Source organism: Marmota monax, unplaced genomic scaffold (genome assembly GCF_021218885.2).
Source record: "Marmota monax isolate L192 unplaced genomic scaffold, Marmota_monax_Labrador192_F-V1.1 WCK01_AAM20220418_F8-fsc00131, whole genome shotgun sequence".
NCBI classification, from domain to species: domain Eukaryota; kingdom Metazoa; phylum Chordata; class Mammalia; order Rodentia; family Sciuridae; genus Marmota; species Marmota monax.
In genome coordinates this window covers 1,196,879-1,211,499 of record NW_026693141.1, presented here as the reverse complement: position 1 = coordinate 1,211,499, position 14,621 = coordinate 1,196,879, and the positions used below count along the sequence as shown (strand labels likewise).

At 35.9% G+C, this 14,621-nt stretch overlaps 1 protein-coding gene across 1 annotated transcript in view; it reads left to right on the top strand.

Moving 5' to 3' along the window:
- The window catches only part of Exoc4 (exocyst complex component 4), a 782,534-nt gene that overhangs the window by 530,747 nt on the left and 237,166 nt on the right, over positions 1–14,621 (top strand). The gene's annotated exons all lie outside the window — the stretch shown is intronic.

The window sequence follows — 14,621 nt, the reverse complement described above, 5'->3', positions numbered from 1 at the left end:
ACATATTCACCTGGAAGTTCCCAGCCACACAGGAGACTATTCTTTTTCTGTCATATTCAGTATACAATGTAATAATCTATACTTTCCTACATCTCAGATTTGTGAGCAGAATTTTAACTCTAGTATAGCTTTACAGAGAATATGAAAACAAATAAAATGGAACTTTAGAAATAATAATTCTTTTTTTTTAGATTGGCTGATGTTTTATTTTGTTTTTGATTGACACATAATAGTCATACATATTTATGGGATAAAGTGTGCTCTTTTAATACATGTATATATCATAATGATCAAATCAGAATATTTTCATAATTAAATTTTTTATATTTAGATAATTATATATTTAAGTGTAGTGATAAGAAATAAAACAGAGAGATCTCATGTATCCTTTACCCAAGAGGAATAATCATTCTTTAATTCCTGTCTAGTAAGTCAAACACAGGATATTTAGCTTAGTTCACTTCTGATATTAAACTGATTTTACACCAGCCCAATTTGTCATGTTGAATCCCTGAGAGTATAGTTTTTCAATACATAGCCAAAAATGAATCTAAAAAGTGAGACTCTTTTCAAGTAGGAATGGACTCTGTAGAAAGTAAATTTGAGAAGTACTTTGAACCACTATATAATAATAACTTTGGGAATATTGTTGCAAGATAATTAGATATAATATATGTTATACATTGGCCTGGGAAAGTGGGGATATAGTAGCAGAGAATGAAACCAACAATGATAAGAAATTATTATTTCTTAACTGAAGTAATGAAGTATGCAAATAAATGAATATGTACATAGAAAAGTATAAGGGTCAAGACTCATATCATAATTGTTATGGTCTGTCTGTGTCTTGTGTCCTATTTGCTGACTAGAGGATCACTTACTACTTTATAGGTACTTTTTTCTCAGAGCACATTTCATTCGGGTTGGCAGGTAGTCAAGTGACAAGAAACAGAAGGGTGGGGTGCAAAATAATCATAAGTTAAGTTCAGGAGCAAGGTCAGCTGCCAAATAGGCTCATTAGAGATCATTCAAGATGAGTTTCCAAAGCTCATTTGTTAAACATAACAAAATCCATCCTGTTGAGCAACCATGGAGGAGAGAACCGAGTAGCCTGCCTGTCTCTTCCACAACAGGATACTGTAATTTTATCCCAATAGGTTCACAAGCCATGTCTTTTTTTTTTTTTTCCTACTTAGTTGTACATGACCACAGAATGGATTTTAATTCATCATAAACAAATGGAGCATAACACTTCAGTTCTCTGGTTGTACACAATGTAGACACCATTCATGCAATCATACATGTACCTAGGGTAATGATATCCATCTCATTCCACCATCTTTCCTTCCCCCCTAACCCCTCCCCACCCTCCCCTTTGCCCAATCCAAAGTCCCTCCATTCTTCCCATGCCCATCCCCCATCATAGATCAGCATCCACTAATCAGAGAAAATATTCATCCTTTATTTTGGGGGGATTAGCTTATTAGTATAATATTATATATTATTATATTATATTATAATATAATATAATTAGTATAATATTCTCCAACTCCATCCATTTACCTGCAAATGACATAATTTTGTTCTTTTTTAATGCTGAGTAGTATTCCATTGTGTATATATACCACAGTTTCTTTTTTTTTTAATTGGTTGTTCAAAACATTACAAAGCTCATGACATATCATCTTTCATACATTTGACTCAAGTGGGTTATGAACTCCCATTTTTACTCCAAATACAAATTGAAGAATCACATCGGTTACACATTCACATTTTTACTAAATGGCATATTAGTGACTGTTGTATTCTGCTACCTTTCCTATCCCCTACTATCCCCCCTCCCCTCCCCTCCCATCTTCCTTCTCTACCTCATCTGCTGTTGTTCAATTCTCTCCCTTGCCCCCCCCTTTCCCCTCACAACCTCTTATATGTAATTTTGTGTAACATTGAGGGTCTCCTACCATTTCCATACGATTTCCCTTCTCTCTCCCTTTCTCTCCCCCCACTCATCTCTGTTTAATGTTAATCTTTTCCTCATGTTCTTCCTCCCTGTTCTGTTCTTAGTTGCTCTCTTTATATCAAGGAAGACATTTGGCATTTGTTTTTTAAGGATTGGCTAGCTTCGCTTAGCACAATCTGCTCGAATGCCATCCATTTCCCTGCAAATTCCATGATTTTGTCATTTTTAGTGCTGCGTAATACTCCATTGTGTATAAATGCCACATTTTTTTTTATCCATTCATCTATTGAAGGGCATCTAGGTTGGTTCCATAGTCTAGCTATTGTGAATTGTGCTGCTATGATCATTGATGTGGCAGTATCCCTATAGTACGCTCTTTTAAGATCCTCAGGGAATAGTCTGAGAAGGGCGATAGCTGGGTCAAATGGTGGATCCATTCCCAGCTTTCCCAGGAATCTCCATACTGCTTTCCAAATTGGCCTCACCAATTTGCAGTCCCACCAGCAATGTACAAGTGTACCCTTTTCCCCACATCCTCACCAGCACTTATTGTTGTTTGACTTCATAATGGCTGCCAGTCTTACTGGAGTAAGATGGTATCTTAGGGTGGTTTTGATTTGCATTTCTCTGACTGCTAGAGATGGTGAACATTTGTTCATGTACTTGCTGATTGATTGAATGTCCTCCTCTGAGAAGTGTCTGTTCAGGTCCTTGGCCCATTTGTTGATTGGGTTATTTGTTATCTTATTGTTTATTTTTTTTAGTTCTTTGTATATTCTGGATATTAGGGCTCTATCTGAAGTGTGAGGGGTAAAAATTTGTTCCCAGGATGTAGGCTCTCTATTTACCTCTCTTATTGTTTCTCTTGCTGAGAAAAAACTTTTTAGTTTAAGTAAGTCCCATTTGTTTATTCTTGTTATTAACTCTTGGGCTATGGGCGTCCTATTAAGGAATTTGGAGCCCGACCCCACAATATGTAGATCGGAGCCAACTTTTTCTTCTATCAGGCACAGAGTCTCTGATTTGATATCAAGCTCTTTGATCCATTTTGAGTTAACTTTTGTGCACGGCGAGAGAAAGGGGTTCAGCTTCATGTTGTTGCATATGGATTTCCAGTTTTCCCAGCACCATTTGCCGAAGATGCTATCCTTCCTCCATTGCATGCTTTTAGCCCCTTTATCAAATATAAGAAAGTTGTAATTTTGTGGATTGGTCTCTGTGTCCTCTATTCTGTACCATTGGTCCACCCGCCTGTTTTGGTACCAGTACCATGCTGTTTTTGTTACTATTGCTCTGTAGTACAGTTTGAAATCTGGTATCGCTATACCTCCAGATTCACACTTCCTGCTTAGAATTTTAGCTTATTAGTATAATATTATATATTATTATATTATAATATATTATATTATAATATAATATAATTAGTATAATATTCTCCAACTCCATCCATTTACCTGCAAATGACATAATTTTGTTCTTTTTTAATGCTGAGTAGTATTCCATTGTGTATATATACCACAGTTTCTTTATCCATTCATGGATTGATGGGCATCTAGCTTAGTTCCACAGTTTAGCTGCTGTGAATTCAGCTGCTATAAACATTGGTATGGCTATGTCACTATGGACTTCTGTTACTAAAGCCTGAGTAGTGTTTGAATTAGGAAAGATTCACTGAAGTTTACATTAGAGAAAAAGACTAAGTTTAAATTTGCTGATAATTTGTCTTTAAAATGCCTCATTTTGACACATTTAACTTAATGCCTGCATCATTTCATTTTATATGTGTGTGTGTGTGTGTGTATCTCCTTCTATTTTGATTTGATATACTGAATTCTATCTCAATTATTTTATCATATTTTTATCCAGCCCTAGTTATTCCCTAAAATAGCTTTAAAATAATATGTGCATTGTATTCTAACCTTTAAAAAGTCCTGGCCTTTAACATCAAGTCTAAGTAAATTGTAATAATAATTTAATATTATTTATTAAAATGCTTGTTTGCTGTGTCCACTGTACTTAATATTCTGTTAGGTGCTTCAGTATGATTCAGAGATGTACAAAATATAACTGCTGCTCTGAAGGAGTTTAATTCTGTTATGAGAGAGAAAAACATAGGTAGAAAAATGACTAATATTATGATGTAATGAAATAAAGAAATTCAAATAAATAAGTAAAGTAAAGCAGTTTAAAGAGGTTTAAAGAGCAAGTCAGTTTTGAATTAGTCCTTGAAGGAAAGCTTCAGTGAAAATAATAATTTTTCAAACCCCTACTCTGATATGCCACAATTTATAAAATGTAGGGTGTACCATAAGTAGACCACATGGACATTGTGAGAAAAGGCATGGAATTCTTTTTCTTTCAGTGCACAGAGTACACATTAAGTGAAGTTTGCTGATGCATAAAAGTGGAAATAATGTCAGACTTACATCTTATGTACCTTACCTACATAGCCCCACATACTATCTACAATGAATAAGACATATTTTCTCTTTTCAAGAAACTTAAAACCTACTAGGCTTCAGACCACTCAACAGGAGTAATCTTTGTAGGTAGAATGATATGGTCACATAGAAAAAGGTCATTCAACATACACATATAGGATTAAGTGACACCTAAATTAGTGTCTGTAAGACACATGCCATTCAGGAATATTCTAGGTAAATGCTTCAGCATGTGCAAAGACCCGGAGGCGAGGGAGGGCAGGACACATGTACAAAATTTCCAGTAGTTATATATTCTGTGCTTTTGTGAGATAAATATGATAACTGTCTCTTTGAAAAATTGCAGGAAGCAGGGGTTGAAGATAGGAAAACCAGTTAGGAAACTGTTTTAGGAAAGCCTGAGAAAGCTTACATGTTCTATTCATTCATCTACATATCTCATTTAATAAGAACCTGAATTAGGGAGTGACTGTTAGAATTGGAGGCACAGGAGTATCTGCCTGAGTTGGTTCCATTCATATCATTTGCTGTGTGAATGACAGCCCTTGGACCATTACTTGTTCTTTCACTGTGGATGCCTGAGCACCTACAGCAGTATGGTGGACACACTATAAACATTGCCTATATAAATGATGTCATGAACCAATGAATATTTGTATTAACAAAAGAGATTATATAAAACTGATGTCTCTAAGTCTGGAAGCTTCTTACATGAATAGAAAGATGAGGAAAAATTAAAGGATGGTTTTTAAGCTTGATCCCGGGTAACGAAGGTGATGATGGTACAAAAATAGAGAGCAAAGAGAGAATTGAAATAACAATTGGAGGGCATTGGTGATGAGTTCCGTGTTAGGCGTAATTTGAATTATCAAGAGGACATTCAATTGAAATTATCTAACAAGTGATTGAAATTGCAGATCACAAGCAAAAAGTGTTAGATATGATTCACCATATTGTGGTCTTTCATATATTAAAATATTTGTATTCAGCAATACTTAGACTTCTTCACCCACACAAGATCCCATTAGGGAGCCCACTGATGTTTTCAGCATGGACTTGAGACTGTTGGCTGTTCCCCACTCGCCTGCCCACCTCAAGAGTCCTAACCCTAGGGGTGAACATTCTAGAGGCAGTGATGTTAGAGGTGTATGTGAGATAGTCGAGTAGGCTTGCCTCCAGAGTGGTCTCTGGGGCCAAACTGTCCAAGATCAAATTTTATTCCCAACTCTGACTAGTTATATGACCTTGGGAAGATGACGTAACCTTTCTATGCCTTTCTTTCCTCTTGCAAATGGCAGTTACAGAAGTACTTTATTTCATAGTGTTGTAAGGAATAGATGAAGCAGAGCATGATCGCCTTAAAACAGTTCTGGCATATAATAAGAACAATATAACTGTCAGCTATTAATGCTACTGTTATTTTTTCAGTTGCTCAGTTTCATCCTAGGAAAAATGGAGCTAGGAATAGTGCAGTCCTCTGGAGTAATTGTCAAAGTTACATGAAATACTCCACATAAAGCTCTTAAATCAGGACATGGTAAGAGCTCCATAGGTGTGAGCAATTGTTAACACAGCTTCTACTGACACAGCAACAGGTAAGACTTGCCAGATTCCCCTGTGTCTTGCATTAGAATAACTGAAGCCCAGCCTGATCTGGAGCACCTAAAGTAGAGTATAATTTTACACGTAACTTTCCAGGTGATGATAGTCATTTTGTAATAAGTTGGTTTTTTTTTCTTGGAAAAATTTTTGACAGCTTTATCTTTTATTTGAAGAAAATATAAAGGGGAGGTTATTTTACTGTAAGTAAAGTAAACTGAAAAGATAAAAATAGAATTTCAAACCTACCAGAAAAGCAGGATAATTTTGCCTTTGAGTTCTATATTCATAGGCCTTATTTATTTATTTATTTATTCATGTGCATTTTAAGGTGTTTAAAAAAAGATTTCTTGATATTAAGGGTTAGAGTTTAAGTCACTTCAATTTCCAAATTATATGCTTAAAAAACTTAACAGCTGTCATTTTAAAGAGCCTTACTTCGTTTTACCTAAAGTGCTTTTCAGTCTGAAGGGAACACTTAAATGCAGTTGCGAATCTCTTGCAATATACTCATGGTAAGAGTTTTAAAAGTTAAATTTGTTTGTAAGCCTGCAGAGTCCAAATTTTGTAGATAATATTCTTTTCTCCCTTTTCCTAGCGATTTTTACCTCTTTTCTTCTATAGTCTTACACATAAATTTCACTCATTATAAATAAGAGTGCCCAATTCCTTTTTATTTCATTACTTCTGCAAATTGTCTCCTAGGGGTGTGGGCCGAGGACATGATTGGACTTTGCAGTGATGAGCTTATTTTGCACTTTTACCCAGAAAATCTTTCTCTACAAAAGCACAGACAGTAGTTAGACTCAGCATGAACAATTACAGCCTGTTGGGGGAGAGGCTCTTCCTGATGTGCCAATGGCTTACTCCCATGAATTAAGAGGCAAATGTGCTCCAAAGTGCATTAACCTTTATGGATTTTTCTTCGGTTTTCATGTTCCACTGATTTATGGTCTTAAATATGCCTGTTGCTGCTGTTTCTGAATGAGTCCCTTGTAAATCATTCCTAAACGATCTTTTTCGACTCAGATAATACAAGTAAGTTGAATATATTGCAAATCAATTCCTCTGATCTTCTTTTCCTCTTTGTCCAAGTTGTTTTCCAGTGTTCTCTGTGCCTTAAATGTCATATCTGGGAGCAGTCAAGGAAGTAAGAAACATGTCTTAAAAGGAGCCACATTTGCCAGGCTGCCTCTTTCTGCAGCTGAGCATTTCTGTTCTTTTGCATGACCTTACTTGGGTTTGATTCTGAAACCACACTTAACTTTAGTACAACCAGCTGGTCATCCTTTGTATAAGAATGGACTCATGTCTGGCAGTAGAGTCTATTGTAGTTTCTAGGGATTTTTTCCCCCATACAAATCAAACATGGAAGGGATTTTGAATATCCTGTATTCTCAGTCCACTATCAAGAGCTGTTTTTTATTCAGATGAATAATTAAACCTGTTTCCATCACACCTTCTACAATACAGTGTAGGCCCTCTGTGTTCAAGGATACTTACAGCTGTTAGCAGCCACAATTCTTGGCTGACATGAAATGGAAAAAATGGAGCTTTACGCTAAAACATAATTTGTGATAAGGAGGCTGAGCTAAGCAAGGGGCTTGGGAAACTCGAGTGAAATTTTATTTAATTTATAACTTACCTGGATAGAAATCCTATCAAGATAAAAATTTTGAGAATACTGGGTGAAATGTTGATAGTGCATGCTCATTTGTGCATTCCCAAAAGTGCATAACTTGCTATAAGAAAGTCAATTTTAAAATGCAGGTATTACATATGTATATGCTTTTAGAAATTCCCTACTGATAATCTAAAAAGAAAACTTCTGGTTAAATATTTACATCTACCAATATTAGAATTGAGGAAATAAGATCCATGCTTTACACATTCAAATATGATGAATTGACTTGCATATGTTGGTTATTTATTTTGTGGTTTATCCTACTTTACAACCTTAGGTTTAGGAAGCTGATTTGGATAATGTTCTTTAAAAAATCCTGTAATTAGATGCTCCACGCACAGCCTTATACAGATCCTTTTCTTTGATTCCCGTGGTCTCTTTCCCATATGCACAGATGTACCTTTACTTGGTGTCTGCCCATTCACCACTTGCAGGGTTAGGAAGTCCCCAGTGTGAAAACACTTCTGGAGATGAGCTCTTACCCTTTTGACAGGGTTCCATCTGTGTTCTAGCTTAACTTTGAAGTGAAGTATTTTCTTTCCTAATGAGATTCTTTTCACTGTTAAAAATTCAATGCTTTCCTACTTCCATAGAGTTAAGAGCCTTGTTGGAAAAACTGGACTTTTTTGATGATTCTCCTCTACATAATTACCCATCCCACCTATCCTCCCACTCAACAGATCATTTAAAAAGTACTTACTAGGTGAAAGAACCCAGGCAGTTTATTGTGGGAATTTGGGGGAAAGTAAAATATAGATTTGCTCATGAAAAATGTTGAGGAACTGCGCACATTTTAACTTATGGAAATAATTCAACAGCAGCAAAATGAAGATTTTGCTTCATTCACTGTGAGGTTATCTATTTTAAAAAACCTGGAGGCAGCATTGATGTTGCCTAATACATGTTTGGTTTAATAATGTCATATTCGTTAGCACCATGGAATGAGTTTAAATATTCTCAAAAAGTAAGAAAAAAAGTAGTATGGACAAACATATTGCACAAAATGATTAAGAACAATGTGGAATGCAGACTGTGACCAGATAATACTCTTGTCAAAACAGATACCAGTTAACATTGAAGTGGTGGAGATGTGGCATAATTTTTTTTTCTTCTTTTTAAATCTTCTATTTGAACTTCTCCAAATTCTTGGGAGTAGGGCATTAGTTTTCAGGTAGGTCATGTCCTAGTTTCAGAAACTATGGGTATAAATCACTATGGGTATAAAGATATATTCTTTATTTTATTCAATATTTTTTTCAACAAATACTTTCTGGGACTTACTGATTATTAAGGATATAGGGAGCAGTTTACACTTGGCTTCTGTGCACTTGGGGACTTGGTTATTCCTGCATCTATTACTGAAATATTCAAAGTATCACTCTAATCATGTCAGTTGCTGGTTATGGCTGCTCATATGGAAAAGTAAAGGATCAAGGTGAAAACAATCATCAAATGTCACACATTAATTTCTAGCCATTTGGGTCCTACATAATAGTAATAATAGAAATTATAAAAATAGCAGCAGCCATCATTTACTTAGCAGTTATTAACGTGTCATCCTCCATTCTGAATGCTTAATTTTTATTTCTTCATTGAATCATCAGAGCAATCTTATAGGGTAAGTATTGTTATATCCTTTTTACAGACTAGAAAAGTAAAGCTAAGAGATGCTAAGTGATCTGCCCAAGATGGTTCCTTCCAGATCCAGACTCTTGAGTACCTACTCTGAGTTCTGTACTGTTAACACTCTGCTTCCCTACATTGTTCCTTGCTACTGTGACAGTGGGTACAGTGAGTGAGGTTCGCCTCTCAGATGGCTAGAAAAGCTCATTTTCTATGTCTTTTCTGCCCAAGAAAGGGCAGTTTGCCCAAATAGCTTCTCACTTTTAAAATTTATTATCTGAATTTTATTTATTATAATGAAACTGACAAAGTTTTATATATATAGTATGTAGCACAATTTTTCAAATACACATTTCCAATGGCTAAATTGAGCTAATTAACACAGCTATCATTCATATTTACCATTTTTATAGGAAGAATACTTAAAATTTAACTACATTCTCTGTGATTTTCAAATATATTTTATTATTAACTATTTTATACAATAGAGTTCTTAAATTTATTCCTTAACTAAAACAATGTCTCCTTTGATCAACATCCCCACCACCACCCTGCCCCAACCCAGACACTAGTACCCATCCTTCTACCCACTCTGATAAAGAAGGGGCTGGTGAGACAGCCCTAATTTTTTTCTTTCATTCTTCGCACCATCCCCCGCTGCACACACACACCCATGTTTCACGCTTTCTGAACTTTGAGGTCTCTCAGGGTTCTGAGAGCAGATTTGGAAACATGTTGAATAGGTCCCCTCCAGTTAGAGATGACAGTATCAACCTGGAAATGTCTTTGTAGACTGATGAGTGTGCTTTAGGAAATGAATGATTTTTATTTGAAAGAAATCACTCAGCAGCAAGTGATGGGGCCCCTTTGTCTGTGGCGCTTGGAGCAGTCACATATTGTAGGGACACCAAAGACAAATAGACACTGGAAAAAAAGAAAATCTAGATAGTTTAGAGACTTCATTAGTCTGTTAGGAACAGGTTGACTAGGAAAATATGTGTTCTAATGTTTAAGAACATTTTGAAAATATAACCAGTACTTTCTGCTTAGAAAATCTCATTCTAAGTTGTTTGAAGAAAATAAACAGGAATTCTAGAATTGATTTAAAAAAGTAATAATAAAGGGAATTTTGAAGTATTTATTCATTAGCAAATTAATAAGAGCAGTTATCCTTTGGAAGCAGACCAAGGAGACCTGGATGCACCTGGGTGGGGGATTTCTCTGGGAGTTAGATGAGGTCAGAAGAGGTTAGCCTGCAGGATATGGGGTTGGAAGAACTTAAAATTATGGCCCTGGTTAACTACTTTTATTTCTCCATTTTCCTCTGCCTTCTTCAATTCACCCTTTTCTGAAAGAATCTTGTTCAAGGTCATGTTGAACATCAACATGTTGATGGGAGGGAAACATGGCATAGCACTGAACTATCTACATTTTCTTTTTTTCCATGTTGATAACATCAAGTAAGAAGTCTTATTGTTGTTTCTCTTGCTTCTCAATTCCTACTTTCTTTTCAGAATTTTTGGGTTGATTTTTTTTATTATGATGATCCAATAAATACTATGCCACCCCCTTTCCAACACACACACACAAACACTCACACACACACCAGAGCTAATAGAGTATTTAACTGGTGATATGCAAGATTATCTGTAATTTGTTAATTTAATAAGTAGAAGAAACTATTAGGCTGAAAGCTAACTTAAAGAATTATTTATACACCAAACTTTAAATGTGATCTAATTACATAGCAATTTATGAAATATAGTCTTTGATATGTGTAGGTAATTTTTTAACTTTCTAATTTAATTTTTAATCAAGCAGCTAATACATTCACAACTTTTAACAATCAAATGATTTAAAAAAGTTATAATTGAAAGTCTCATTCCCACTCCTCCTCCAGACTTCACCCCTGCCCCTTCCTCCTACATGTACTCTTTAGTGTTTTGTAAAACTACCCTGGGTGTCTTTATGCTAAAGTAAACAAATGAGGATATATAATTTTTATATAGAGATTATTATAGTAAACATTCCCAAATAGCTATTGATCCCCACTTACTTTTTTTTCCCCCACTTAACAATATATCCTGGAGATCTTTTCACATGGTTCATCAAAAGCTTTTGTATTTGGAGGTTAGGGGGAGCAGTACAGTATTCCACTATGTAGTACACCATAGTTTCATTTTCCCCTAATTGATGAACTATGGGGATGTTTCTAGTCTTTTGCCATAAAAACAATGTTAAATGTTGAGTGTTCTTATTCAGGTATAGCTGTCCAAAGAATTTCCCAGAAGTGGTATTTCTGGGTCAAAAAGAAATGCATTTGTAATTTTGAAAGATAGTAGTATCAACTGCCCTGTATTGTGCTATGCCGTGTTTCCCTCCCATCAGTGTTACATAAGCAAACCTTTTCCTCTGCATTTGCACCAATAAAGGATATTTTGAAACTTTTGGAATTTGGACAATTGCATGGGTGTAAAAATTGGTATCTCAGTATGGCTTACTTTGCATTTTTCTTGTTATGAACGAGGCTAAGCATCTTTTTATGTTTACTGGCCACTGTATTTCTTTTATTATTAATGGTATTTTCATGTCCTTTGTTCAGTTTTCTACTAAGTTGTCTAGGGTTTTCATTTTGATTTCTAGCCACCATCTGTAATATGAGTTGGACATGCATCTTCCCAGTTGGTTACTCATCTTGTCCTTTTTTTTCAATATGAGGGATGGAACCCTAAGAGTGCTCTACTACTGAGCTACACTCCCAGCCCTGTTTATTTTTCATTTTGAGGCAGGGTCTCACTAAGTTGCTGAGAAGGGCCTTGAATTTGTAATTCTCCTGCCTCAGCCTCCTGAGTCACTGGGATTACAGGTGTGTGCTGCCACACCTGTCTCTATTTCATTTCATTTTCCTTCTTCTCCTTTGTAAGGAACATTTAAAGGCAGCCCTTGCTTTACATAGCATTGTAGAATGCTAAAAATGACCAAGCCAGTGAAAACCATGTGAAGCAATGTTAAGCAATGAGAAAAATCACAGTAATTTAAAAACTTTGGTCAAAACACTAAGGACTCTTAAACTGATATTTGTAAGTGAATAGAGGAATGAAAAATAAGAAAACTAAGATATATTTAGTATACTATAACATTAGAAACATTGAGAATTATGTTAGACAGCTTCTTATCACTGTAACAAATACTTGAGAAAATCTACTTTTATTCATTTATTTATTTCTTTAATATTTATTTATTTATTTATAGTTTTAGGTTGACACAATATCTTTATTTTATTTTTTTGTGGTGCTGAGAATCAAACCCAGTGCCTCATGCATGCTAGGTGAGCACGCTACCACTTGAGCCACATCCCCATCCTTGAAAATCTACTTTTAGAGTAGGAAAGATTTGTTTTGGCTCATGGTTTCAGAGGCTTGCATCCATGATTTTTTGTCTCCATTGTATTAACATGGTGGAGCAGACTGATTACCTCATGGACATCGCAAAGTACAAAAAGAGAAAAGTTGGGACTAGAGAGAAATAAACCCTTCCAGTGCACACCCTAGTCACCCACTTCTTCCCACTAGGCCCTACCTCCTATAGTTTCATTTATGTCTCAATAAAGCCATCAGATTATGAATTCCTCCAGGATTAATTCATTGATGAAGTCAGAGCCCTCATATCCAATCACGTCCCCAAATCCCCACCTCTGAAGCTTGCTGCCTGAGGACCAAGCCTTTGCCACCTGAGCCTTTGGGGGCATTCCAGATCTAAACCATAATGAGAATTAAAGTGTTTTATTTCTTCTTGACAACCTTAGCGAGAGTAGTTTGAACAGTGTTTCCACCTTCATCTCATTACTTAGTGAGACAGGGTGAGAGTCTTTTCCATGTCTTGGAAAACTGTCATATCCCGTCTACATTTGGATCAGCTGCCAGCATTTGATCCTTTTTTGTTGTTGTGAAATATCTACACGAATTCTAATGTGAAGCTTTTTGCCAGCATCCCTTCCTCTGGCATCCCATCCTTCTCCATCCTCTTCCTTCCTTTCATCACAAGCACTTTCCTCACTGATGTTGAGAAACTCCCCTTTGTTCTGGCAACATGTGTCCCTCCAATGGCAGCAGTGTCAATATCCCCTCAGTCATCTGTGTCTTCTATAGCTCTATTTACATTCAGTTCAGATTTCACTTCCAATGCCATCACTTGTAGTTTTGTTGCTGTGCTTTTATCTTTGTTCTCCAATTCCCTCTTTCAATTATCCATTTTTATAAAATGTCACATGGGCTTATCGCTGGGAGACAAAGAGACAACACAACTACACACTTGGCTGCCTGCACATGAATGGAATAGCCAATGCATTTTCCATGCTCAAGTGGAGCCCTATGGACTGTGTCATGAGGCTGTCTTGCCATGACCAGTTACCAGTAGACTTGGAAAAAGTCATGTGATTGTTCACCGATCACGATGCAAGGCTGTTACTTACTTAGAGAATTCAGAAGAGCTGGCAACATAGTTTTGACTTTATGCAATTACTCAGAATTAATATACTCTGGTAACTATACTGTGATACTATGGAATTTAAATCATGTCAGGGCAATGATACTACCTAACGAAACCGTAGTAAGTTAAATTTGTGCATATCAAACCACACAATGCAAGGGCTGCCTCTTTTTAAAAAAGAACAAGAATAATGTAAACAACTCTGCATACTCATCTCTGAGACTTGACCATTATTAACATTTTGTTGTGTATGCATCGAGTGTTATTAATAAAGGAAATAAAACATTAAAAATAAATTTTATATTCTTTGCCCTGCAGCTCCCATCGTATTCTCCTCCTCAATCTCCAAACTGATGTATCATCATGAATTTAAAGAGTATCCTTTGAGCTGAGGATATAGCTCAGTTGGTAGAGTGCTTGTCTTGTAGGCACAAGACCCTGGGTTCAATCTCCAGCAACACACACACACACACACACACACACACACAAGAGTATCCTTTATCCTCTCCCCTGACCCTGCCTACTCTCTCTCTTAATGTTTATAGGTGTTCCTGTGAAGGCTTCAGTGAGCAATATGTACTATTTGTAGGTGTGCTCTTTGATTTGTGTCATCAGTTTGTTTTCTGTTTATCATACTCTTCCTTTGCCACATGCAGCCTTAGTTCTCTCCTTTTCCTAGGAGTCATGTTTTTCTATTTCATCCTATTTCTATTTAATAAGTGAAATAAATTTTTTAAGGAAAATCATGTCTAGATGAATGCTAGAGTGCTGACCTCTCTCCATGGACATGTGTTGTGGTGTCATGTTTATATAAATATTTTTCTGA